We start from the raw sequence: 26,980 nt of genomic DNA, 5'->3' as shown, positions 1-26,980 counted from the left end.
AATACTGGGAACTGTGGTTTATGTTTCACAGAGCTAAGAACCCAGCTCCCGTCACAAACCACATTTCCCAGGAGTACTGGGGGAGGGAGAATGTGCTTGTGTAGTGCATACGCAGCCTAAATCCACAGTCTAAAATTGCTCAGCTGCACCACTGCACACTCTGACCTCTGGGGACCAGGGGTCACTGCCTCTCAGGAAGAGCATCCTGGAAAGGGGAAGACAAGCCACTTGCTTTCCTCTTTCCTCCCCTTCAGATTCCTTTTTCCATTTGCATTGTGTCTATGAGATTATGAGCCGGTAAGCGAGGATTGCCCAATGTTTTCATATCTCTTCAGCATGCAGGAAATGTTAGTTCCTCTCCTGAGTCTTACCACAACCTCTTGAGGAAACTCCTGGGTAGGCTCATTAACTGTTATCGTTAAACTTGTAAGTAATAATAATTATTAATGTGGCTACCCAGCAGCTTCCCTAGGAGGTAGGTCATAAGAACATAAGAGCCCTGCTGGATCAGACCAAAGGCTCGTCTAGACCAGCTGCCTGTTCTCACAATAGCCAACCAGATGCCTGTGGGAAGCCCAAAAGCAGGAGACGATGCAGCAGCACTCTCTCTGCTCCTGGTTTATAAAATTATGTGTGGCATGGAGAAGGTGGATAAAGAAAGGGTTTTCTCTCTCTCTCATAACACTAGAACTTGGGGACATCCAGTGAAGCTGAATGTTGGAAAGTTCAGGACAGACAAAAGAAAGAACTGTACTGTACTTCTTCACTCACGGCATATATAGTTAAACTGTGGAACTTGCTCCCACAGTGACAGCCACCAACCTAGATGGCTTTAAAAGAGGACTTTGACAAATTCATGGAGGACAAAGCTATCGGCGGCTACTAGCTATGATGGCTATGTTCTACCTCTCTTCTCAGAGGTAGTATGTCTCTGAATGCCAGCTGCTGGGAATTGCAGGTAGGCAGGCAGGGTTGCTGTTGCACTCAGGTCCTGCTTGTGGGCTTCTCACGGGAATCTGGTAGGCCACTGTGAGAACAGGATGCTGGACTAGAGTGGCCATTGGAAGGATTCAGCAGGCTCTTATGTTCTTATCTGAAGGCATGTGGTCTCCGATTCTGGAGGTAATATAAATTACTAGCAGCCATTGATCACTTTATCCTTCCTGAATTTTTCGACGCCCCTTTTCAGCGCAGAGGGAGGCAGACATTGGGCCTCCACTCGGCAGAATAATCAGGAGGGCCCCCTAAACACAGTAGGTAGCTGACTTACTGAAGTAAGCAAAGCAATAACCTTTTCATCTAAGAGAAGGGGAGGGAAAGACCATTAAGCCCAAATTACCAAACAGCACCACAGTATATGAGAACAGGCCTTCTGTTCAGGCCTTGCCATGAAGTTGGTGAGTGGGTTTTTGTTTTGTTTTTTAATGCTCCCTTGGTTTTGTGCAAATGCAGCAACCCTGTTCCTGATGAGCAGAAAGAAACAGAGGTTGAACCTGCCAGCATGCTATTCTCTATGGAGTTGTTTTCCTTTCCTTTACCTCAAAGGGTGAACCTAGGACAATGATAAAAACTTGAAGCTGCAGCTGAGGGACTATTGTGAATTGCCTGTCAGACTCACTTCCTGAGGAACTGATGGCAGAAGTAAAGATGCTGTAGGAACACCAAGAGCAAGTCTCCTAGTTGCTGGCAGGCCAGCAAGCAAACCTGACTCCATAAGCTTTTATGGTGGCCTTGTCCACACTTTACTTGTCCCGTGCCTGGAAAGCACAAGTCTGATAAGTTTTCTGATTGTCCTGAGCTTTCCCTGGAGATACCAGCTCTTTAACACTGAATTGGAACAAACGTCCATCCACGGAAAAACGGATTGATGCTTGCTCCTATTCAACAGAAATAGCGGGTTTCCCTGGGGGAAGCAGTCAGGCAAGTGGAAGTCTGGATGAGCCTGGTGATAGAAGAGCCTCGCCTCACTTGTTCTGGCCTACAAGTGTGCAGTAATGCTTCCTTGGCTGGTTTGAGACAAACCTGGCCTTAGCAGCTATGGTGACACAGAGCCCAGTACTGTATTCTGCCAGGATTCTCTATGGATGCAGAGCTGGTTGTTGCTTTATCCCTACAGTGAACATAGTGGAATTTTGAACTCACCTCATGTTGCATCCGACCACTGGTCCAACTAGCTCAGTATCCTCTCCACTGAATGGAAGCAGCTCTTCATGGTTTGGGACAGGGGACATTCCCAGCCTTCCCTGGAGATGCCGGGGACTCAACCTGGGGCCTCCTGCATGCAAGATACGTGCTCTACCACTGAGTATTTATTTGTTCGTTCATATTTATTTTATTACATTTCTAACCTACCTTTTCTCTAAGGAGCTCAAGGTGACACAGATGGTGTGGCTCCTCCCCGTTTTTCATCTTCACAACCCTGTGAGGTCGGTTAGGCTGAGAGACGGTGACTGGCCCAAGGTAACCAAATCAACTTGACGGCTGAGTGAGGATTTGAATGCCTGCTGTCCCTGTTCTTTAACAACCACACTAAGTTTTAATGTGCAGTATTATTTTATAATGGATATTTCTATGCTGCTGGCTTCGTTTTTATTTTTGTGTGTGAACTTGATTTAACATCTGATTGCATTGGTATTTTTAATATATGTTTTTTGTACATCTCTTAGAGGTTATGTAAATTAGGTAAAATAAAATAAAAATAAAACAAATCTGAGCACGCCGAATTGTCAGTAGGGATTGCAATCCGTTGGTCACTGGTCCAAAACGGACAGTGGATTCAGAGCCTGAAAAGATATATCCCTGCTAAGTGAAGACAGAGGATGCAGGTGAAGTCCTCAACTGTACTTTGCAACCAGATTCACATCACATAGAAAGTGCAAACATGAGGGTGGCCCCTAATGAGGGACAAGAGTCAAAGTATAGAAAATCCCTCAATTGTGCCTAAGTGCAATTGGAAACAATCTTTCAGAGAGGAAAATATATCTATTTTCCCTCTAAGCAGCTAAATTAATTTCCCTTTAACCTTAATGGCTCTTAACTATGCAAAATAAAGACCACTCAGTACTGCAAAAAAAGAAATAAGAAAACTTTACATATCCCCACAATTTAGCCAGTGCACAGTCAAGGTGCCCAAAAGATTTCTGAAAAACAATGATGGAATGGTTTGCTCCGTGGTTGGAAAACGCCCTGTTGGAGTGCTAAATGCTTGGCTCTTCTCATGGGACCACTAAGCCTTGGCTAAACACATTTGTCATCTTTACAGTAATTCCATCTGCAGGGCAGTGCAGGGCAACGGGTATCCTTTGGGCAATTATGTTAAGATGGATATACAGCTTCCAGGCTATTTTGCAGGCACCAGACAGATATCATCACACTCTTTTTCTCCAGTGATCTCGAACTGCCAGAATATCGATTAGGTTAAATGCTTCTGACATTTTGTGTGCCTACTGCATACGTCTGGGCAAGAAATGGAGGGCTCATCAACTCCCAAGACTCCCTGCGCACGCTGAGCAAAAACTGCTTCAATGAAGCCAACATTGCAGCGTCAAGGGGCAGCAAGTAGCAGAGGTTGCAAAGGCAATTTCTGAGTAACTAAGTATATGTGATTCCTCCAATGGACTCTGGTTGCCCATGTAGAACTCAGAAAGGGGAAGGAGGACAAAACAAGAATTAGTTGGCAATGTCTGCCAATGGCTCTGGCTCCACCTACTGTTGGCCTCCCAGTCTTCCGCCCTACCAGTATTAATGTCCACCAGCTACCACTGTCTATCAGCCTCCTTCACCCCTTATTTGTAAGCAAGTCAGACAGGATTCCTACCAAGTTGTCTACTCTCCTTCATCTTGTGCATGGTAGTCCTTCAGAATTAACATTGACTTTGACATCCCATGTATTAGGACGACCGGATCAGAGAAGCTAGCTTAAGGCTACCAGACATCCCCATTTCCCAGGGACAGTCCCTGGATTTACAAATCAGTCCCCTGACAAAATCCACTGAAGTTGAAAAGTGTCCCCGGATTCATTGAAAAAAATCTGGTAACCTTTAGCTAGCTGGTCTTTTAAGTTCCAACTCTATGACTGGGACATGTGGATAGCTCAGTTGCTTAGAGTGTGTTACTGATGATGTCAAGGTTGCAGGTTTGATCCCTGTGCAGTGCTATTTTTCTAGAAAGAGAGGTGCCAGAACTCACCATGAACACCTCCCTTGTTCTCTTATAGTGGCAATGGTGCTCACCTGAGAGGTGCCGGAACTGAGTTCCAGTGAGTTCTGGCTGAAAAAAAGCCCTGCCGTATAGGACAGCTGTCTATTCCTGCATTGCAGGGGATTGGACTAGATGATCCACAGCATAGCTGTCAACTTACAGATTTGAAAATAAGGGACCAGCAGCCTTGAAAATAAGGGACCTGCAGCCTCACCTGTTCCAGGCACTCCAGTCTTCCTGTCCTCCTGCAGTCTGGTCAAACTCATGCTGGGTAGCTTCGAGAACACTGTCCAACCAACTTTGTAACCAGAGGTTCAACTGAATACAATCAGAATCACATGCACCACAAGGCCTATGCAGCCTCAACTTAATATGGCTCCCCGGCCTGGCTTTGCACTGCAAAGTTACAGCAGCACATGCAACAAAATGGCGTCCAGCATTCAAAAACCCCCTCAGCTTGCATTAACTAGCCACACACAAGGCATGCAAGCTCCACCCCCCAGTCATTCTTAGACTTCTTATTGGGTGAGCAACACAGCCAAGCAACGCAGTTGGAGCCTCCCTCCTCCCTGGCCGGCATTTAAGGGACATCCATCAATAAGGGACAGCAGTGTGGCATGGCGCTGGAATAAGGGACTGTCCCTTCAAATAAGGGACACTTGACAGCTATGATCCTCAGGGTCCCTTCCAACTCTATGATTCCATGATTTCAAGACATGTATTACCTTCTGTCCACAGAACAGATTGGTGCAACACTATCATTCATTCCTGTTCCAGAATCTACAAACAGCCTTCCCCACTACCAATCAATCCCTCTTCCCAGGGAACTGTGGGAATTGCAGTGCTGTGAGGAGAATAGGGGTCCCTTAACCTTCACAAACTACAGTTCCCAGCATTCTTTGCGGGAAGCCACAGGTGTCAAAGTGGTATCATGATCCTTTAAATGTATAGTATGGAAGTGACCTGAACAGGCACACAGTCCACACGCTCCCCCACCATGAGAAGATAACACAGAACTCATAGCACTAGAAGTCATGGACATCAAATGAATGTTGGAAGATTCAGGACAGAGAAAAGAAAGTACTTTTTCATGCAGTGCATAGTTAAACTACAAAACTGGCTCCTGCAGGAGGCAGAGATGGCCACCAACCTGGAAGGCTTTAAAACAGGATTAGAAAGATTCAGGGAGGCGAAAGCTATCAGCAGCTACTAGCTATGACTGTTATGTTCGACTTTGCTTGTCAGAGGCAACATGCCTATGAATATCATTTGCTGATAACTGCAGATAGAGGCGTGCTGCACTAAGGTCCTGTTTGTGGGCTTTGTGCAGGAATCTGGTGGACCACTGTGAGAACAGGATGCTGGGCTATTGGACGGATTCAGCAGGCTCTTATGTTCTTAAGATATAATTGTAAATACCATAGAAGCACAGTCTCACAGTTATTTCTAAATGTGCAGCTATGCATATCAATTAGCACATGCAAATCTGTGGCATCTTTTTTGGTGATGCAGTTGCTTAATTTTATTTTATTTTTGCAATGTGGTATAGACCATCCTCTTCTATCCTTAAAACATGCATACAAAGTCTTTTATTTAAATACACACACACACACTGCCTCCGTTGAGCTAAATCATCATTTATGCATGCTGCACAGCAGTTAGAAAGATTGGGAGTGGAATGTCAGGTGGCTGAAAAGAAAATGGAGCAGAGTGGAGTAAACTTTGGGGAATAGCAAATGCTCATTTTGACCCAAATTGTGGTGGGATGTGGAGAGAGAGATAGCCGCTGCTTCTCACAGGGTCTTTCTCTCAAATACATTATCTGGAGAATTCCAGGCTAGGAAGAAAAGCACCGTGTAGAATTGGATGAATAGAAATTATGTATATTGTTCTACTGCAGGCTGAAAGATGTCTGAAATAGTCAGCCGCAATTACAGATCTTCAGGTACCAGGAATCATCAATATTCCTTTAGGGTATTATGCGTTCTCATATTCAGACATATTCACAAGACAACTGTGGGTCCTGGAGGACAGAATTAAAGGAAGACAAAATGTACCTGGTGGGTACAGAATGAGAAAGTTCGCCTCTGGGACATCCTTAGAAAAATGTTACACTAAAAGGGAATTTGACCTACACCATCAGCTCGTGCTGATATACCAGCCTTGATTTTTGCCTTATGAACATCATATATGTGCAGGAGTGAATTAAGCAAAAAGCAAAGGGGTGGGGAACATTGGAAGTCATTTTTCTGAGCCCTTTTAGGAGAACACACAATGTCACCTACTTCGATCTCGGCAAATTGTTGCTTTGCGTCTGCTCCAATTTATCAAATGGTTTTCTCCACCCCCGTCTATCACTTTAAAATAACCCCAGAAGCCACACGACTCCTCAAGGACATAAAATTAGTATACATATCATAGAAAGCAGCTACCTTGACTGCCGCCGCCACCAGTGAATGTATCTGTATTGATACCTAAGAGAGAGAAAGGGAGAGGGAGAGACTCCTATATGTATGTATCCCTGGAAAAGGAGGAGTGCTGGCTTTTCCCTGGGGTAATCGTAGCCCAGGCTACACAATTTCGGGTCACATTTACTTCCCCCAAAGAATCCCGGGAGCCGTAGTTTGTTAAGGGTGCTGATTTCACAAAGCTACAAATCTCTGCACCCTTAAGGAGCCTCAGTTCTCAAGATTCTTTGAGGGAAGCCATGGCTGTTAAAGTGGTATAAAGGTAAAGGTAAAGGGACCCCTGACCATTAGGTCCAGTCGTGGACGACTCTGGGGTTGCGGTGCTCATCTCGCTTTATTGGCCGAGGGAGCTGGCGTACAGCTTCCGGGTCATGTGGCCAGCATGACTTAGCCGCTTCTGGCCAACCAGAGCAGTGCACGGAAATGCCGTTTATCTTCCCGCCAGAGCGGTACCTATTTATCTACTTGCACTTTGACGTGCTTTCGAACTGCTAGGTTGGCAGGAGCAGGGACCGAGCAACGGGAGCTCACCCCATCGCAGGGATTCGAACCGCCAACCTTCTGATCGGCAAGTCCTAGGCTCTGTGGTGACCCACAGCGCCACCTGTGTCCCTAAAGTGGTATAAGAACACCATAAATGCATGGTGTAACCCAGGATATTCTCTAAGTATTCTCAAGCTTCATTGGGCTGTTTGGGAGAAGTTTTGCCCCATTGCATTTCCTTTTCCTAAGGATTTTTGTCCTGCACACTTGTTTCCGTCAAACATACTGATACCTTCCACCTGTGCCTCAGTGGCCCCATTTGGAAAAGAAAGGGGAATGTAGCTTTCTCGGTTATTCTAGACTGTTTTTCATCCAAAAGGATCTCAAGGAAAGGATACAAAATAGGATAAAATAAACAGATGCCCAGTGTCGTGTTGTTTCAGTGATTGAATATATTTTTGAATATATTTTGAATATATGAATTGAATATTTGAATATATTTTTGTTTAAGAAGGCTGTCCCTGAGGTGTGACACAAACATTTATGGAGCAATTGCTTATCTGTATAGGTTAAACCTATGCATTAAAGCCTCCTCTTCGATCACTATGGGACAGATAGAACTCCCCACACCCTGTCTGCTCTTCAACAACAAAAGCCCGTGTGCACTTTCTAAATTCATGTTCAACATTCCAACCAGTGAGACCATAAAACAGACTTATTCCCGAAGAGTTTTTCTTCACATCCCACACTGCGCATCTCTCACACACCGTGATGCAGTTAAATAGAGATAGGTGAATTTGTCAATATTGGTTTTCTCAGTTTCTCACTTTTCCACTCTTCAGTTCTCCACATTTCCACATCCGTTTGCATTTTTAAGAAAGTACTCGTGAAAATTAATCACCATTTTAGTACAACTTTCTTCTTACACACATATCAGTGTGCAATTTTGCCCTATATAGTCAATTTTGCAAAGCCATGTTCCCTAATATAATGCATTTTTATATGTTATTTTCACTATTATATTATTTCTATGCATATTTTATCCTAGCATGTGCATTTTGGACATATTCTTTGGGTGGAGAAATGCATTGCAAAATTAAGAGAAATGCAAATTTTGAAAGATGGCAGTGTTTCAGTTTGTGTATTGTTTTGGAACTTGCAAATTAATTGTGAATTGAATGGAATTTCTCCCCTGTCCCTGGAGTTACCGTAATCATAACTAACATGATAAGCAACAGGCTGATTTCAATGCACTTAATTAAAACTGAGGAGAAAGAACAAATCAGGATCCCACTAAAACCACCCTAGTCTGAGAAACATCCCAGATTACAAATCATTGCATTGTCAAAGCATGTTATTTTATCAATGTCTAAGCTCAGTTGGAAGGGAACAATATGATCACTACTTGCAGAAAAACAGACATTGATTCATTTTTTTAATAAAAGAGAGTAGCTTAGAGGAGGCCTCAAGCCTGGGTGGAGTTTGTCCAACATTTCTCCCATGAAAATAAGGACGTCCCATTCCATAATGATAATTTTACTATTTATACCCCACACATCTTATTGGGTTTCCCCGGCCACTCTGGGCAGCTTCCAACATATATAAAAACAGAATAAAACATTAAACATTAAAAAAACTTCGCTATACAGGATTGCCTTCAGATGGCTTGCGGGTCGGATAACTCTGTACCCTCCCACATTTCTCCAATGAAAATAGGGACATCTTAAGGACATTCCAGGATCAAATCAGAAACCGGAACAGTTTCTCTAAATCAGGAACATCCCTGGAAAATAGGGACACTTGGAGGGTCTGTAATCCAGGGGTGGTTGGTGTTACTTGGAGGGCAGAAGGCAGGTGCAGCCACAACCAATGACAGAGCCACCCACAGTCTGGTTGTAAGAAAGACAGCTGCAGGGAGGTGATGGCTGGCTAAGAGCACACTGTGGTTGGTGGGGCAACCCTAAGAGACTCCAACTCCCATCATACCAAAGCAGTGGGCATGATGCCATGGGCTGATGGGAATTGTAGTCCTGCAACACCTGGAGGGCACCAGGTTGGGGAAAACCAATGTGGGGGCAGGCTCTTATTATTCTGTGGCAACACAAAGTTTAACAAATTTCTATATCATCTTCCAATTCAAAATGTCCAAGTTTTGTAACAAAGCAGACAAGGCAATGCTAAAACAACCATTTTGTTGTTTAATCATTTAGTCGTGTCCGACTCTTCATGACCCCATGGACCAGAACATGCCAGGCACTCCTGTCTTCCACTGCCTCCATAGTAGAAATAAAAACAGACAAGCTGAGGTTAAGAACCTGGGAATATAAAACAATTGCAGCAGGAATAAAAAGAAACGTAACTGAGGCTAGAAAACCTCAGAAAGAAGGCTTTGCCTGGTGCCTAAAAGTCCTTTACTGTACAGCTTTTTTCACATGCGACACTGAACTCAAGTACAAGCGATCTCTGTACATGCAGGTCTATTTCCCAAAAAATATGGATATGGATTCATACGGCTGTTATGTACACCATCTTGCAAATGTGGTTCTCGCCTGGAGCAACAGCAGCTTGGTGTGTCATCCTGTCACATCTTACAAGCTAAGAAGCAACAAGACTGGACAATATTTGGACAGGACACTTCAGCAGGGATAATTCACCCGCTTCTTACTTCCTGCTCCTTGTGCCCACAACCCCTGTCCAGAATGCTTCCCAACTGCATGGTATAACTAGGGGTGGAGGAGAAATTAGATTCAATTCACTTTTAAAGGTAGAACTCCTTAAAGGTAAAGGTAAAGGTACCCCTGCCCGTACGGGCCAGTCTTGACAGACTCTAGGGTTATGCGCCCATCTCACTCAAAGAGGCCGGGGGCCAGCGCTGTCCAAAGACACTTCCGGGTCACGTGGCCAGCGTGACATCGCTGCTCTGGCGAGCCAGAGCCGCACACAGAAACGCCGTTTACCTTCCCGCTAGTAAGCGGTCCCTATTTATCTGCTTGCACCCGAGAGTGCTTTCGAACTGCTAGGTTGGCAGGCGCTGGGACCGAACAACGGGAGCGCACCCCGCCGCGGGGATTCGAACCGCCGACCTTTCGATCGGCAAGCCCTAGGCACTGAGGCTTTAACCCACAGCGCCACCCGCGTCCCTCCTTGGGTGGAACTCCTTGGGTGGCTTTAAAAGAGGATCAGACAAATTCATGGAGGAGGAGGCTATCAAGGGCTACTACTAGCCAGGATGTCTATGCTCAGGCAGCAATGTTTCTGAATACTAGTTGCTGGAAACAACAGGAGGGAAGGGTGCTCTTGGCTCGAAAAAATATGCAAACCAAAGCCATCCATCAAAGTTCACAGTTCCCCAAATTTTGCAAGGTCGTTCTGAAGCCAAGTACAAAATACAAAAATACTTACATTAGGGTAAACTGTGCATAAAAATCCACATGTTTTTGAAAGCAAAATATGAAACTGTGGCAACTGCTTTGCAAAAGCAGGAAGAACTGCATACTACTAGGCTCAGAATGGATGCCACATTCTTGGGTATAATACGGATCAAAAGTGTACATGGCATTTTTCTACCTAACACGAGCAAGACAAGAATATTCAGGTATTTATTCCAGAATAACTGGTAACTTTGATTTTTGTTGGTCCCAGTGTTGACTTTGTTAACAGTCATTCATTATGCTTGTTAGATACTCTGTTAACTTGATCAGTGTCCTTTTCTTCTTCTACTATTATTATTTAAATTTGTTTCCCACTTTTCCATGTAAATTATGCACGAAGAGGCTGACAGCAGAACAAAAATGCAAATCACTGCATCATTTCAACAACAATCTGATACTAAATAATTTCAAAACACAATCCAACTCCATTTGATTATATGAACATTATAACATTTTAAAGCCATAATAAAACCAACTACCTGTCACTAGAATGTATCAATTAATGGCAAATATAATAAAAATAGCAACATAAACCTCTTGTTCTAAATGATCTTCAGCACATCTACCTGACTTTCTTGTGAATTACTTGACACCATCTTTCAAAACAATTATGCTTCCCACAGTTAAAACAGTTTCTCAGATGCATCCCCTGTTTAGGACCCTGCTGCATTCCAAATAATTTGCATGCTTGTTTCTTTTGCCTATTTCCCCTCACAGTTGCTTGTGACAAAGGCAGTTCGATTTATGAGTCTGGCTTTCTTCTGCATTCTTGCTTCATTCTGCTGAACACCTTCAGCAGAATTCAGATAAGTGGCCTGTGTTTTCACAGCTTCAGATGCCCTGCATATCTGAAGACCTTTGTCCAGGACGGATCTCCCTCATGCAGCAGCCGTTCCCCTGAGGATATTATCTCAGAGTCCACATTTAATTCTTTCCCTTATCAGGGACTCTCTCGAGTCACCCAAACCGCAATTCTTACTCAGCCTCCTTAATTCTATAACATACTGATCCATAGTTTGACCGGCTTTTTGCATGTACATGAAAAACTTCTGTCTTTCAAACATTTCGTTATTTTTAGGCATGCAGGATACTTCAAACTTCTCCGTTATTTCTTTTAGTTTCATAGTCTCACCTTCAGCAAGCCTGAAGGCCAATGCCTCCTGGTCCCACAACATGTAGGAAAAAAAGGGGGTTTGATCATACCACTTTTCTCTTCTGCGACCCTTGCTACCAGGTAGAATTCAAATCTTTGTCTGAACCAGTGGTTTTCAACCAGCGTGCCATGGCACCCTGGGGTGCCTTGAATGATGTCAAGGGTGCCACGGGCAACACTGGCCTCTGTTCCTCTTCCCTTCCACCTCTGATGCCCTCTTGTGTCTCTGCCTGCCAAAGGCTTGCACAACTGTTTGTTGCAGCAGCCCTGGCTACAAGCTCCCCAGGCAAATGGTGCCTCTGGGGCTGGCCAGGGGGTGCTTCCCAGGCCCCTGTGGGGCAGTGTGAAGAGGCACTTCTCTTTGGGGCAGGGGTGGCAGCTCAGAGACCAGGGGCGGCTGCCCAGAGGACCCCCAAGGAGAGGGGAGAGGAAATGAGGCTGAAGGAACACGCCACAAGGGAGGGTGTTTGAAAAATGGTGAGAGGCAGCAAGCTCTGCAGGCAAGTGGTGACATAACTGGACTCCTGAGCCCCAGAGGGGTGCGGAAGGAAGAATGTAGTTGGTCAAGGCAGCTGTGGACCCAAAAAAGGTTGAAAACCTCATCTCAACCTTTTCCGGATACCTGCAATATCCCCTGACAACAGCGGGCTTGATGGCGGTTATAAGACATCCACGTTGCTTCCTCCAGGTCTGGTTCCCACAGCTTCTTACCCTTTGCCTGTAGCTGTACATTTCAGTGGGCCTTGTTTGAGTGGAACTTAGTTGGATATATGCCAAAAATCTTCAGCCCGGCAATAGCCCCATAACAATACCTCAAATCAGGTGAAAATGGGCCAGAAAGCAGGAATTGGATGACTCACAGTGAGACCCTGCTACAGCAATTTTATGCAACAAAACAATCCATGGCCTTTTCAAATGGGGAGGTGTTGGTTTTGTTTGTTACTATGTTATGTATTTTTGTGTTTCTATATTGTAAACTGCCCTCTGATCCTCGGATGGGCAGCTAAGAAATTTAATCAAACAAATAAATAAAATAAAATAACCTCCTAGGAAGTGGTCAACAGGGGTGTGGAAAAGGTGGTTCCGTTCTCCATTGTTCTGCCCTGTTGGATACCTGCTTTAGTTGCCTGGTGCAGCCCCTATGGAAGCTGCACAGCCTTTCTCAGGCTGACTACTATGAAGTGGCGTAGCGTGGGTTGTCAGAACCCGGGGCAAGGCAAGTAATTTGCGCCCCCTAACCCATGGATTTTAGCACTCAGAGAGCTGCGAGTGCGAGCGCCCCCCCCCCAGATGTTGCGCCCGGTGCGGCCGGGCCCCCTGCACCCCCCACGCTACGCCACTGCTACTATGGCCATCCTTTAGCCATTGATTGGGCTACATTCTTGTCGAATTTCTGCAGCCTTTTCGCACTTTAAATATTAACTCGAGTGTTTTGTTTTCAAAAAGCAGCCAGCCAGAAAGGGCCCCAAATCTGGGATTGCACCATTTGGATAATCTACCTTTGATAGATGTGACAGTTGTTTCAAATGTGCCGTGTGGGTCTACCGTACAGGTTGGCGCAGGCAGTTAATTTCCCAAGCTAGCTGTAGACCTTTAAGCCCGTAAATTATACAGCTGTTCGATATGAAAATTGTAAGGTCCCCCAAAGAGTGCTATATAGTAATTATCAGTGGAGGCTGGCCTGGGCTGGATAGCTCAGTTGCTTTGAGCATGTTGCTGATAATGCCAAGGTTGCAGGTTTGATCCCCGTAAGGGACAGCTGCATATTCCTGCATTGCAAGGGGTTGGACTAGATGATACTCAGGGTCCCTTCCAACTCTACGATTATAAGTAATCTTATGACAAGTGTGGCGCTGCCCTCCCTTCTTTCTGCCCATAGCCAGCCTCCACCAGGGGGTGGCATTGTCTGTCAGCTTCCTCCTCCTTAGTCTCAGTTGTCCTTATAGAACTCAGCCAGAAGGAGGATGGGGGCAAAACTAGTGTTAGTTGTCACCATCTGTCGTTGCCTCTGGCTCCACCTACAGTTGGCCTCCCTGTCTTCCACCAAACCAGAATCAAAGGGTGTTGGAAGTTTGGATGCAACTCATCTTGCTGAGAAGGGGTTGCATGGGTTAAGACAGATAGAGTAAGGGACCTCCAGCTTCCCAGAGTATCCCTGTACCTTTATTGCTATGCTGGCGTCTCTCTATCTCTTTGATGTTTAGACTGGTAAGTCTTAGCTTGCATCCTCTTTACAACTTCCTCTCTTTCTCTGGACCTCAAGAGAAGGCGTCATCTTCTGGGTCTATTTTCTGAGAACCATAGAAGAACTGGAAGGGACCAGAATGATCATTTAGTCCAACCCCCTGCAGTGCAGGAATCTTTCGTCCCACACGAAACTTGAACCCATGACCCTGAGATTAAGAGTCTCATGCTCTACCGACTGAGCTATTCCTTTCCCTGTCATAGGCTGATCAATGATAGGCACCACCTCAAAGACACACGAGAACGGCCTCTGCTGTACATCTAGGTGATACTAGTGGAGACAGTCCTTTGGATAGATTCAACCCAAACAGCTGAAGGCTTTAAAGCAGTGGTGGGGAACCTTTTTGCAGCCAAAGGCTGTGTTCTCTAGTAGGCAACCTTCCAGAGACTAAATGTCAGGGGTGTTTGGCACAACTGATGTAATTTGTATCCCTCTACAGGCTATATAAAAGCTAGAGATAGCTGGGATAGCTCAGCTGGTAGAGCTGGGTCGTGGGTGAAATATTCCCACATTGCAGGGGGTTCCAACTCTACAATTCTATGATTCTATGATTGATTCTGCTTGCCATTCAGGCAACCAGGAGGCATTATTGCAGTTCAAGGACATATTCCAGTCAGGCAAAAGCAGCAACAAATTCTTGAGAAGGGTGTGGCACAGGGTCAGTGAGGAGTGTGGCCTGAGGAGGAGGCATGGCTTATGGAGAACCCGTTGACCACTGAGAGGCCTGGAAGACCACATCTGACCCTGGCTTTGAGATTTTTTCATCCTACATTTAAAAGTTAAAGCCAGAACTTTTATGGGTTCAGAAATGCACCAGAAGCCAGTGCAGCTGGAATGGTAAAGATGAATCTGGCCACCTTGCCTTTGTTAGAACCATGGTGGCTGCATTCTGAAGCAGCTCTGGTTTCCAAACAGTCTTTAAGGGCTGTTCCACACAGAGTGCATTACAGTAGCCAAGCATGACTGTGATCAGGGTACAGACTGGTGTGGCTAGATCAAACCTCTTCACATAGGGCTGCAGTTGGCTCAACAGCAAAGCTGATAAAACACATTCCTAGCTTGCCATAGTCAACGCCTTCCCCACCTGGTCTGACTGTGCTCCACACCAAGAGGTGCAAAAAGGGATAGGATAGGAATAATCCCCTCAAGACAGTTGGAACGCAGAGCTGTGCAAACGGAGCTGGGCTGGGGAAGCAAACTGCGGGAATCGGCCTCCTTGTCAAATGGCACAAAACAAATCCATCAACTTGCCGATCAAGCATGGAGCTGAAAGCTGCCCTGCTTGAGTTTTGTCGCTGCCTCCTGCACCAGCCCTCCTAATAAAGCCCGTGCACCTGGAATATATAATTTTCTCAGTGATGCACGAGTGAGGAAATAATCCAGCTCATTAGCTTTATGAGCTCTGCCGAGCCAGTGTGGCAAAGGGAGGGAAGGGGCTGAAAAAGCACACGGTGAACCGAGTCAAAAGATACCGAGTCAACAGCACAAACTGATGTAAAGGCAGGCAGCAACACCACATCAAATAGTCACCTTCTGCGTCGTAATAATACTTCAAGAACAGCAGCTATTGTGTGTATTTTTCTTGTTTTGCAAGGTCCCACTTTCCCGACTCAAAGACTCTTTTCAACAACCACAGGCTCATTTTCTCCAGAGAGAAGGCAGCCGCTCAGCTAATAAATAAATAAATAAAATAACTCCCAGCCCGCTTGCAAGTATCATTCGCTTGGATTCTTAAAAGTTTCCCTCTGCTACCCATGTTGAATACGATCAGGCAGGAGGGTGACGGGGGTGTCTTTTGCTTCTTTAGCTGTTTTCTCCCCCCCCCCACCTGCCACAACCCTCTTCTAAACTCAAGAGGCCCTCTCTTTAATCTTGTGACATGCAGCTTGTTCACATATCAAGCAAAGTGTGTAAACAACCTAATACCAAGAATTTTTTTCAAAATCCTCCTCAAGCTTTGCTTTTCAAAATGTGAAGTAAAAGCGTCAACTGCTGTGGGGAGACTCAGGTTCCCTCCAAACCAAGCCCCATGTGTGTGTGTGTGTGTGTGTGTGTGTGTGTAAAAGATGATGGGGGGGGGGATTAGGAATGGGCAAATCTGCCCATTTCAGTTTTTCTCAGTTTCTAATTTTTCGAATCTTAAGATCAGTTATCCACATTTCCACATCAGTTTTTTCACCAATATTTTGTTGCAGAGATACACTTTATTTTGCAGTCTTCCCTAATATAATTCACTTTTGTTTTATTTTCAGTATACACTATATGCATTTTAATGCACATTTTTGCAAGTATGTGGTTTTAGTATGCAAAACTTGGCTGGATAATTGCACTGCAAAATTTGAAGATGTGTCAGTTTTGGAGGATGGCTGCATTTTTATTCCTTTATTGTTTTGGAAGTGTGAATTAGTTAATTTCGCCTTTAAATGCAAACTGAATCCAATTTCTCCCACATCCCTATTTATTGTGAGGGTAAAATGTGGTGGGTGGGTAAGAGAGAATCATGCCTCAACACCTCCTAAAGTTGTATTCCTTGGAGGAAAGGCAAGATATAATGAATAAAACACTCAGCAGGTCTGCTTAGTACCTTTTACAAACACAAAGGATGCATTTGAGGAGGTTGGTGATGATGGAGAAGGTTACCTGTATCCAATGGTTTATTTGCAAGAAGTTTTCTTAAAAATAATTTTCCCCCCGATACTGTGCTGGAGTCTGTATTTAAGCCTCTATTGAAGGAGTGATCAACTTGTAATAATTTAGATGTTCTTGTTGCTATGGCTACATTTACAAAAAGCGAAGCGAACCATTATAATTTAAATTTCCAGTTATCAGGAAGAAAAAGAAATAAAGGCGGAAAGCATTTTTTTTTAAGGGGGGGGGGTTTCCTAGGCATGCAACTGCTTTATTCTCCACTGTCAGTTGTACTCGCAACATGACAATCAGTTGGATTTGATCAAATTGCCTTGTCAGGAGAGATTTAGTGCATTTTATACATTTAAATATATCCGTGATACTTGGGGCTTCTGCATTAAGCTTGACATTCGTTTGCCTGGACTGTTGCTCAGGTCTCACTCAATGAAGAGCGCCTGGCTCATTGGGGCAAATGGGGCACTGCCCCACCACCCTCAGCCAGCTGCCCTGCCTGCCTTCTTACTTAGAGAGGGTGGCTCTGCCTGTCGCCATTGGCTCTAGCTCCACCTACAGTGGGTCTCCTGGCCTTCCATAGGGCACCAGCCATCAATGATGTCACTTTAAAGTTTATGCTGCTAAGAAAGAACAAGAGAGAAACCGCATCCAAACCAAAGGCTCCAGCTTTGGTCCAAAATGGGGGGGGGGGGCCTCAGCATCGTGTCACACCTGTGAAATCACATGGGCCCAGTGCACCAAGCCTGGTGGTGGAACCACCACTGCGCCCACCACAGCCACGGTTGGCAGCAGCGGCGAGGGAAACAGCAACGGCAGGAGAGCACTGCAGCAGGGCTGGTCGCTTGCAGACCTGCCTGACTTTTCGTCGCCACAGCTACTTCTGCGGGAAACCTGGTGGCAGTGGGAGGTGGTGGCAAAAGAAAAGAAGTGTGTGTGTGTGTGTGTGTGTGTGTGTACTGCTCTGTGTATTTGTTCTTAGAGATGGTGTATGCTCTGGTTCGCCAGAAGCGGCTTCGTCATGCTGGCCACATGACCCGGAAGCTGTACACCGGCTCCCTTGGCCAATAAAACGAGATGAGCGCCGCAACCCCAGAGTTGGCCCTGACTGGACCTAATGGTCAGGGGTCCCTTTACGTTTATTAAGCTGAGCAGTTAATGTGCATAACAATAGACCATTATGCACATTCACTATGCTGCATGATCATATACCGTATTTTTCGCTCTATAAGACGCACCAGACCACAAGACGCACCTAATTTTTGGAGGAGGAAAACAAGAAAAAAAATATTCTGAATCTCAGAAGCCAGAACAGCAAGAGGGATCACTGTGCAGTGAAAGCAGCAATCCCTCTTGCTGTTCTGGCTTCTGGGATAGCTGCACAGCCTGCATTCGCTCCATAAGACGCACACACATTTCCCCTTACTTTTTAGGAGGGAAAAAGTGAGTCTTATAGAGCAAAAAATACAGTATTTAATTTGCATATACTCTAAGCACCTCCAGTTGCCAGGATTCTTGTTTAAAGTGGAATGATATTGCTTTCAATGTAGAGTGCAAATGGGGTCTAATCCACTGTTTCCTCCAATACCTGTGATTGGGCCTTCATTGTAATTCTCAGCGAGGCCTCCTGTCAATTCTGTGGCTGCTTCAAAGTGGAAGAAGCCCGCCCATGTCATCCTCAGCGCTCCACGAGACTACAGAATGCCTTGGGTCCAGCCCTTGATTTAAATATGTCCCAATTATCTTCCCACAAGGGAAGAAAGGAGGAGGGCTGAAATACACAAGCTCAGGAGGACCACAGGAAGCGGTGCCAAAGAATTTGCATAGGTTAGGGCCATAGGAATAGGTCAGCGTTAGAGCACACGACTTGCATACCATCAGTCTCTGCTTCCTAGAAAGACGGCTACAGAATCCGTTGGAAAGTGGCATCCCTGGGCACGCCAACACTCCCTGCAAGCACCAGCCAGCATTTTCATTCTCTTGCTACAGAGAAGCTTTCTTGCAACAGCTCAGACGTTTCCCCCCAAAAGCCTGTGTGAAAAACAAGGACCATTGATCTGTGCTTTGTGAAGACATTAGCCAGGGAGCATTCACTTGCTCACAAGGGGACAGCAGCCATGTATTCATTTCAACAAACAGCCAACCTCATCCCTAAAGCTTAGAGGTTGGTAGTGTTAAAAGATGATTAAAAATAAGTTTCCTGCTTTCGGATTGTGTAGGCACTATATACATTTAAAGCACATTTCCTACCCAAGAATCCTGGGAACTGCAGCCTACCCCTCACACAACAACAATTCCCAGCACCCTTAACAAACGATGGTTCCTAGGATTCTTTGGGGTTGGGGGTTGGGGTTGAGAACGTGCTTTAAATGTATGGGGCAGCCTCAGTTTAACCCAAACCCCCAGTTCCACGGCTCACTATATGGCCTTCAAAAGATAAGCTGTTTCCGGCTTTGTGAAGTCTCTGTGGAAAAGAAGCCCCGTAATTGGGAATGAGGAACCGTCGAGAATTCCCTGGGCTCGGCTATAGATAGTGCAGGTGAGAACTTGTGTTATCTTCCGCATTGTATAAATAATTCTCTATGTGCAACACCATCTCTCCTATTGCCTGTATAGCACTTGCCTTGATCTAGCATCAGCAAGCTTAAATAAATGCACCACGGTCTGTAGGTGAGGAAGCCTTTCTGGTGGTAAAAAAGGCTGTTTACTCCAGTTGCAGCTATTCCCACCCCCTGCAATACAATAAACATTGATGTACATGATTTTATACACACACACACCCCTACCTATGGGTGTGAAGCGAGAAGTCTAACCTGCAATAATGATTGTGAATACTGTATGGGAAAGAGGGTGGGTTATGCAGTATTCTTGGATATACTGCAAGTACTGCACACTTGGCAGTAGATTTATTTTTTTCCTTATTTATCATTTAGAGTCATGCTCTCTTGAGCATGTGGAGATCTAACAGAGGCCTGCAGCATGCAGAGGAAAAGAAGAGGCAATGTGTCAATGGACAGGGCGGAGGGAGTTATTCCCTTCTGGTAGCCAACTGACTGGACCAGTGCTGAAATGCTTGTGGTCGGTCCATCTACTTCAGGGGTCAGCAGCCTTTTTCAGCCGTGGGCCGGTCCACCGTCCCTCAGACCATGTGGTGAGCCAGACTATATTTTGAAAAAAATAATAACGAATGAATTCCTATGCCCCACAAATAATCCAGAGATGCATTTTAGATAAAAGTACATATTCTACTCATGTAAAAACATGCTGATTCCCGGACCATCCGCGAGCCAGATTGAGGAGGTGATTGGGCCGCATCAGGCCCCTGGACCTTAGGTTGCCTAAGCCTGATCTAGTTCAATAGTGTCTACACTGACTGGCAGCAGCTCTCCAGGGTTTCATGACCTACCAGGGGAGGCTGGGCATTGAACCTGGAGCCTTTTGCCTGCAACACACACATTCTCTCACTAAGCCACTCCAGGTATTTAAAGGAGCTCAGCTCCCTTTAACTTTTACCCCAGTGGTTTCAGAATGCTGCAAAAGAGCAAACGAAAGGCCCACAGGACTGGCCCAAGACATTTTGGCACCTGAGGCAGGCCCCGCAATGGTGCCCCTTCCCCATCAGGGAAGAAGGGGTGAGAGAAGAACTAGAGGAGGGGAGATCTACACTAGGATATGCTGCCCCTGTGGATCATGCCACCTGAAGCAGTCACCTCACCTTGTCTTATAAATGGGCTGGCCCAGGTCTCCCAGGGTGTCATGCGCCACCAAGCCTCTTCAGCACCGCAGGCAGTGACACCAGCTGGAGACAACAGGCAGGTGGACAAGAGGGCCAGGGTCTAGGCCAGAGGGCTGTGCCTTTAAGGGGGCTCCATTCTCCAGCAGGAAGGCAGAGCCTCGGAGGAATAATCAGGTTTGAGGATTATACAAGTGCTACACGGGACTCAAGCAAGCCAATTCACTGTGCTCCCTGTCACACCCCATAGATTTGAAAAAGGGTACTCACTGTGCGAAGAAGCCTTGCAGTGCATCTGCCCTAATCCCAAGAAGCAGGAGGAGTCTAGACCACTTTAACAGTTGTATTTAATGGTGAACAATGGATTAACCACTCAGAAGAGGAGCTAGGACTCGCCACAGAGCTAAGCTGAAGGTTCCAACTAGTTCCCACTTAATTATGGAGGTGCAGAAGCACACCTGAAGCAGGTGGAGTTTCTATTACAAACCAGTTGTGTCTCTTAAAGAGACAGGTCACATATACTACGGGACGCGGGTGGCGCTGTGGGTTAAACACAGAGCCTAGGACTTTCCGATCAGAAGGTCGGCGGTTCAAATCCCCGCAACGGGGTGAGCTCCCGTTGCTTGGTCCCTGCTCCTGCCAACCTAGCAGTTCGAAAGCATGTCAAAGTACAAGTAGATAAATAGGTACCACTCTGGTGGGAAGGTAAATGGCGTTTCCATGTGCTGCTCTGGTTTGCCAGAAGCGGCTTAGTCATGCTGGCCACATGACCTGGAAGCTGTACGCTGGCTCCCTTGGCCAATAAAGCGAGATGAGCGCCGCAACCCCAGAGTCGGTCACGACTGGACCTACTACACTCCCCACATGGGTTTCTGGTTCCCCCCCACCCCACCCCATGGCTACTGAACATGCTCAGCTCTCATTGTACTGTTGTTTTCAAAAAGCGCTTCCCCTCTTAATCCTCCCACCTGCAAATCATGGGGTTCCTCTGAGCACGCTGATTCCTCCCTCTCATTCCTCAGTGGCCCCATTTCCACCCCCAGTGTGGGCACTCACCACCTGCATCTGCTATTGGAGGAAGTGATAATAAAGGCTCAGTCACCACTCATGAGAATAAGCTGTGTTTTCCTGGGACCTGTGCAGGGTTCTGAAGAACGTGGCAATGGTGAAATACTCCACTGTCTTTTCTGCACTTGTTGAAGACCTTCCTTCTGGATCCAGCTTTCAAAGCGCAGACCTTTATACTAGTCTGTCTTTTTTCCCCTTACATTGTTTTTACATACAGAATTATTTTTAATTGACTGCATATATGGAATTGTTTTCCATTGTATTTACATGTGGAATTGTTTTTATTGATGTTTCCGCTGTGAGATATTTTATGGAAAGCAATTCATAAATGGCGTCAATAATAATAATTGCACACAAGACCCCGTCTGTTAGTAACTCTTACTTCCTTCCCTGGATCATGGCCAGACCTGATTCCTTGAGACACATGGTGGTCTGGGCTGGACCGACTCTTCTGCACAATGCTTTTCTACGCATTGCAAATGATTTTGGATTGAACTGATGATTACTACACAATTTTTAATGGTGGCATAATCCCTCAAAGATGTATCTACTTCTTTTTCACTGTACCGATATTTTGTGCTGCTGTAACCTCTACATTCAGCCCTAGTTTAAATCTTGGTTTGAGATGTAAACATTTCAGCAAATGTTGTTTTCAACATGCACGTTAAAAATAGATGAAATCTGTCTTTATAGGTTCTATTTGTCGACTAAGACTGCAGTCCTAAATTTGGGGAGGAGGGGGATGTGCCAAAGGCAGATCATCTGCCTCATCCAGCCCCCTGTTGGGCTCCCATCAGTGGGGCAGCAGTGAGAGTAGATCAGCTTTTTTACTCCTAAGGATATAGGACACAACCTTATACAGAGTCAGGCCATTGGCCCATCTAACTTAGTATTGTCTATGCAGACTGAAAGCAGCATTCCAGGCTTTCAAATGGTGATGTTTCCTTCCTAGAGATGCCAGGGATTGAACCTGGGACATTCTGCATGCAAAGCAGATACTCTACCACTGAACTCCACTGAACTACAACCCTTCCCCAACCTTCCTCTGGCCTTGTATTTGCTATTTCCTTCTCCCTTTGGGAACAATGAGAAGGAAATTCACTACGCCACATCCAGGGCTGCTGTAGTTTCCGCCCTGCCTTGGAGGTGTTTCGGAGGACAGTGAAAGCTATTTGCCTTGATCTGTCCAGTCCTCCCCGCCCCCCATTTGCTTCCACCAACATCTCAGCTTCAGCAGCAGGGCAAAAGCAACAGAAGATACCAGGGCAGCATGGAAAGGGAATGCAACATGGGGTCTCCCACAAGGGTTGCCAGGTCAGGAGCATCCCAGACCCTCAGATTTCAGGGTCCAAACCTTTGACCTAGGGGCAAGCATGATCCCGTCTCCAGTTGGGAAACCATCCTAGGGACTGTAGGGTTGCAGGGTTGTTTGTCCTTCAGAATAATGATATCCCCCTTTCCGTTTTTTAAGACTTTTACCCACACACACATAGAGAGAAACAATCAGGAACAATGAAAGCAGCAACAGAGTAATAAATATAATCCCTTTTAATTTACTGATTTTTGCCTCAGTATCAGCAACTACGTTGTGTTGATGACTTTAATTTCACCTTCACTAATAAATTCTCATTTAATTAAAAAAAAAAACTTATACACGTAACTCTTTCCCTGCCTTCTCCAGAAATTGACTGCAACCTAACCCTCCTTACTTGAGAGTGAGCTCCACTGAATTCATTAGGACTTACTTTTGAGTAGACATGGTTGCGACTGTGTTGTTCAGTGTGTCATATACAGCATCTCTCATACTCTAACCAGCTATTGATCTGCAGACCTTCTGCATTTTCCCATTTACTTGTCACCTCACTTTGCACTTCTGTGATTAATTAACCCACCAATTCTCATTTCTCAGTTGGCATTGCATCCTTAACGTATCTCAGAAGAAATCTTAATGGTCATAACAGTATAAAGTGAAAGGTAATTGTTCTTAGAAACTCAACAATTTCCTACCAATCTATATAGGTTTCTATTCATCCCTATCATAAAATAAAGTCAATTTCTTTAGTTAAGTAGGGCTGCCATATGTCCCAGACATTACTGGGATTTCAAAGGCAGAATCGACGTTCGGGGGGAATTTCCAAACGGCAGCACTTTGTCCTGGATCTTAGGCAAGTCAACTGAAAAACAATTTGGGGGGTTTCCTGGCAACCCTAATCCAAGTATCCATCCTAGCTAAGATACGGCAGGTAGGAAATAGTTTTGACACAGAGGTGGCGAATGTCCAGCCTGGGGGCCAAATTTGGTCTGGCATGGGTGCCAATTCGGCCCATGAGGCTGTTTCCCCCCAAAACCTTATCCACCTACCGCACACCATATGTGATGTCATGTGTGGGGCAGGTAGATGCACATCTGAACTGGTTGCACAGCAAATCCCTGTAGGAAGCAGGCTGGGACTCCTCACCTATCAGCTGATGAGTGGTGACTTTGACCCCACAAGATTGGCTGTGTGACCGAGTTCCCCATGAAGAGCTTGATCATCAAGCTGATCCCTTCAGAGAGCAGCTTTGAACTCGCCACCCATCAGTAGATAGGCAATGACTTCAAGCCTGTTTGATCAACAGCACTTCATGGAATCACAGAAGCTTATTTGAAAGCCCTGCTTGGTGCTTTAAAGTCCCCAAAATATTCTTCAACACCAGGTGATTGACAGATGGGTAACACCACCTACATGTCACATCTGGCCTCTGAGAGGTAGAGGCCAGGTCAGGTTTCCCATCCCTCATATAAGAGACAGAGTTGTCTCAGTGGTGGCCCCTTGTTGATGGAATGTTTACCTCAGAGAGGCCTGCCTAGCAACTGCATTAATGTCCTTTCAGCACCAGGAGAAAATGTTTTGTTCTCCTAGACATTTTTAAAATGTGCTTTTTAAATTACCAGTTTCTGCTGTCTTTTTATGTGTCTTCCACTCCCTAGCATTTTAAAATTATATGTTACTGCTGGGTATGGTTTTTAACTCCTTTTTATAAATGCTTTTGTGTTGCTCATTGTTCAGTTCTGTTAATTTTATTTTGTTGAAATATTATATAATGCAGCACCTAATAAATTTTGTAAGTGAATAATTAAACATGACTTACTAGGCTTATAGATGGCCCCGTTCTCACATTTCAAAATCCATATCTGCCTACTCATTTCACTCAACCTCACAACAACCCTGTGAGGTAGTCATATATTAAGCGGTAAACAAATGAAATAATCAATTATTCTCTTTTGACAGCTGGGGAACTGAGGTGGAGAGTGAATTGCCAAAGGCCGTGCCAATGAAACTGTGTCTGAACTAGGATTTGAAAAACAAAGTCTCCTCCAGGCAGCATGTTATCTACTGACAATAATTCAAGGTGAAAAAAATATTCTGTGCTAAACAGAAAAGATAAGAAAGAAACTTGCATCAGATTAAGATTGCAGCTATTTGCCCTATTTTTATTTTTAATCTAGTGCTGCAGTTGAGTTTTCAAAGCTCTAATTACCTGGATATACTTTACTGCCTTTTACAAATTCTAATTTTTGCACAACCCAATGGAGCAGCTTCTTCAGGAGGAGGAAGATGACCTATTTACATTTCCCCCTTCATTGAAACGCAGTCTGAAGGTTTGTTTACCTCATTGCATAGCTTGCTTTAACTTCAGTTCTGTTTACACAATCCAAATACAGTGGTACCTCGGGTTACATGCGCTTCAGGTTACATACGCTTCAGGTTACAGACTCTGCTAACCCAGAAATAGTGCTTCAGGTTATGAATTTTGCTTCAGGATGAGAACAGAAATCATGCAGTAGCAGCGCAGCGGCAGCAGGAGGCCCCATTAGCTAAAGTGGTGCTTCAGGTTAGTAACAGTTTCAGGTTAAGAACGGACCTCTGGAACGAATTAAGTACTTAACCCGAGGTACCACTGTATAAATTCAGGGGTTCCAAAGAATCTAAAGAGAGGTGGGGGCAGCAGTGGGGACTGTCTTGACAGCAGCAATGCGTTCAGTGGTGCCATTGGGGTAGGACTTTGGGGACAGAATACCAGGTCCCCACTTAGAAGCAATAGCAGAAGCCACCCTTGCAAACACAGCAGTGGTGGATTGCAACATTTTGAAGTGGACCCGGAGTAAAACCACTAAGTCTAGAGTCTAAAGTAACCTAACTGTACCACTGGATGTGTTTCTGACATGACTCGATTCTTGTGCAAAAAGGAAGGAAAAAACACATGTTTAACTCCTAGTGATCGGTTTCTAAGAATTGAGATATGGGTTGGGGGGTGGTCTCAAGCCTGCCTGAAAGTTTAACCTGCAAACTCTACCTTCTACTTAACCCCAGGGCTCTAGGAATTAGGTTGGTCCAATGGATTTATTAGATGGTCCACTGGGGTGGGGCAGGACATTATTAGTATTATTACATTGTCCTAGGGCAGGCTACAAGTAAAATAACAATAAATGGAAATAGTGATGATAATAATAATCAAACAGGCAAGCATGTATTTCTAGGAACCTCCCAATGGGGCAAAATTACACACTTCCTACCCCTGGGGCTCTGTGCCCTCACTAGAGCACTCCCCCCTTCAGCCACAAAGACAAAAAGGGCAACAAAAGGGGGGTGTCCCTCTCAGTGTGACCCCAAAGAGTGCTCTGCAGTGGTTGGATTTAAAAACAATTACAGGAAATGTCATCAGCAACCCACTATTTTACCCTGCTCTTCCTACATCAGGAGAATTGTCAGGCGACAAACAGTTTTAAGCTGATGATTGTGACGTTTGCTCCCAGTTGGACTTATCAAGTTTTCAACAGATTTTTAAATTGGATATTTTTATCTGTATGATTTTTTTTAAAACCAATTTATTACCTACCCAAGCTTTAGGGATGAGGTGGTGGTAGAGATAAATAGATCAATAATGAAAGGGATTTGCAGAGGGCAAGTCAGAAAGAGATTCTGGATTCCCGAGATTCAACCCAGAAGCTTGAAAAAGGTCACATCAAAATTGAAAGATCAATTTGCTCCATGGCACCTTCATCAGTTATTCATGAGGCCGGGTGGCAGACACTTAGTATTCACAATTTGAGACATATCCTTAGACTGGAACAGCCTATTTAAATAGTAAAATTAACTTTTGGGGAATATTCCACACAGGTACAACACAGACGAAATAGCAGGGCATCTTCGTAAACTTCCGCCTGCTCAGTATTCAACACCCATTTCCAGAGAGTGAAGTCTTCACACTTCAAGTTTACGTTTCATTTCTCCTGAGGTAAAGTGGTTAAAAAAAACAACAAATAAAAAACCTCGTCTGTTAGCCAAAAACTAATAATTTCTTGCTTTTCTTCGTTATGTGGCTTAACAATTAAGAGGAAGTGTGAAAGGGAGAATAACGTGCCTCAAAATAAGTTGAGTATTTGAATTGTGCCATTTGTCAGGGCTATATACATACAGATACTTCGATGACCAGGCGTGACGGTGGCTGATATGCTCCGCAAAACAGGAACAAGAAGGCATAAGATGCTCTCTGGGTGTGTGAGTGTCTTGAATCT

The 26,980-nt window shown here is 45.0% G+C and overlaps 1 long non-coding RNA gene across 2 annotated transcripts; it reads left to right on the top strand.

Annotated features, from left to right (window-relative positions):
• The first annotated feature begins 22,831 nt into the window (after positions 1 to 22,831).
• On the top strand, positions 22,832 to 26,726 carry LOC310684905. Of its 2 annotated transcripts, none has more exons than XR_014514951.1 (3): positions 22,832 to 24,418; positions 24,693 to 24,813; positions 26,583 to 26,726. It is a non-coding gene; the product is annotated as an uncharacterized lncRNA (long non-coding RNA). The 2 variants fall into 2 exon arrangements; XR_014514952.1 differs by having other exon boundaries at positions 24,693 to 25,063.
• Positions 26,727 to 26,980: the final 254 nt, after the last annotated feature.

The sequence above is a fragment of the Podarcis tiliguerta genome (assembly GCF_965153285.1).
Source record: "Podarcis tiliguerta genome assembly, chromosome: 8".
NCBI classification, from domain to species: domain Eukaryota; kingdom Metazoa; phylum Chordata; class Lepidosauria; order Squamata; family Lacertidae; genus Podarcis; species Podarcis tiliguerta.
Note: the sequence above shows the minus strand (reverse complement) of the source record. Positions and strands in the feature narration are given on the sequence as shown.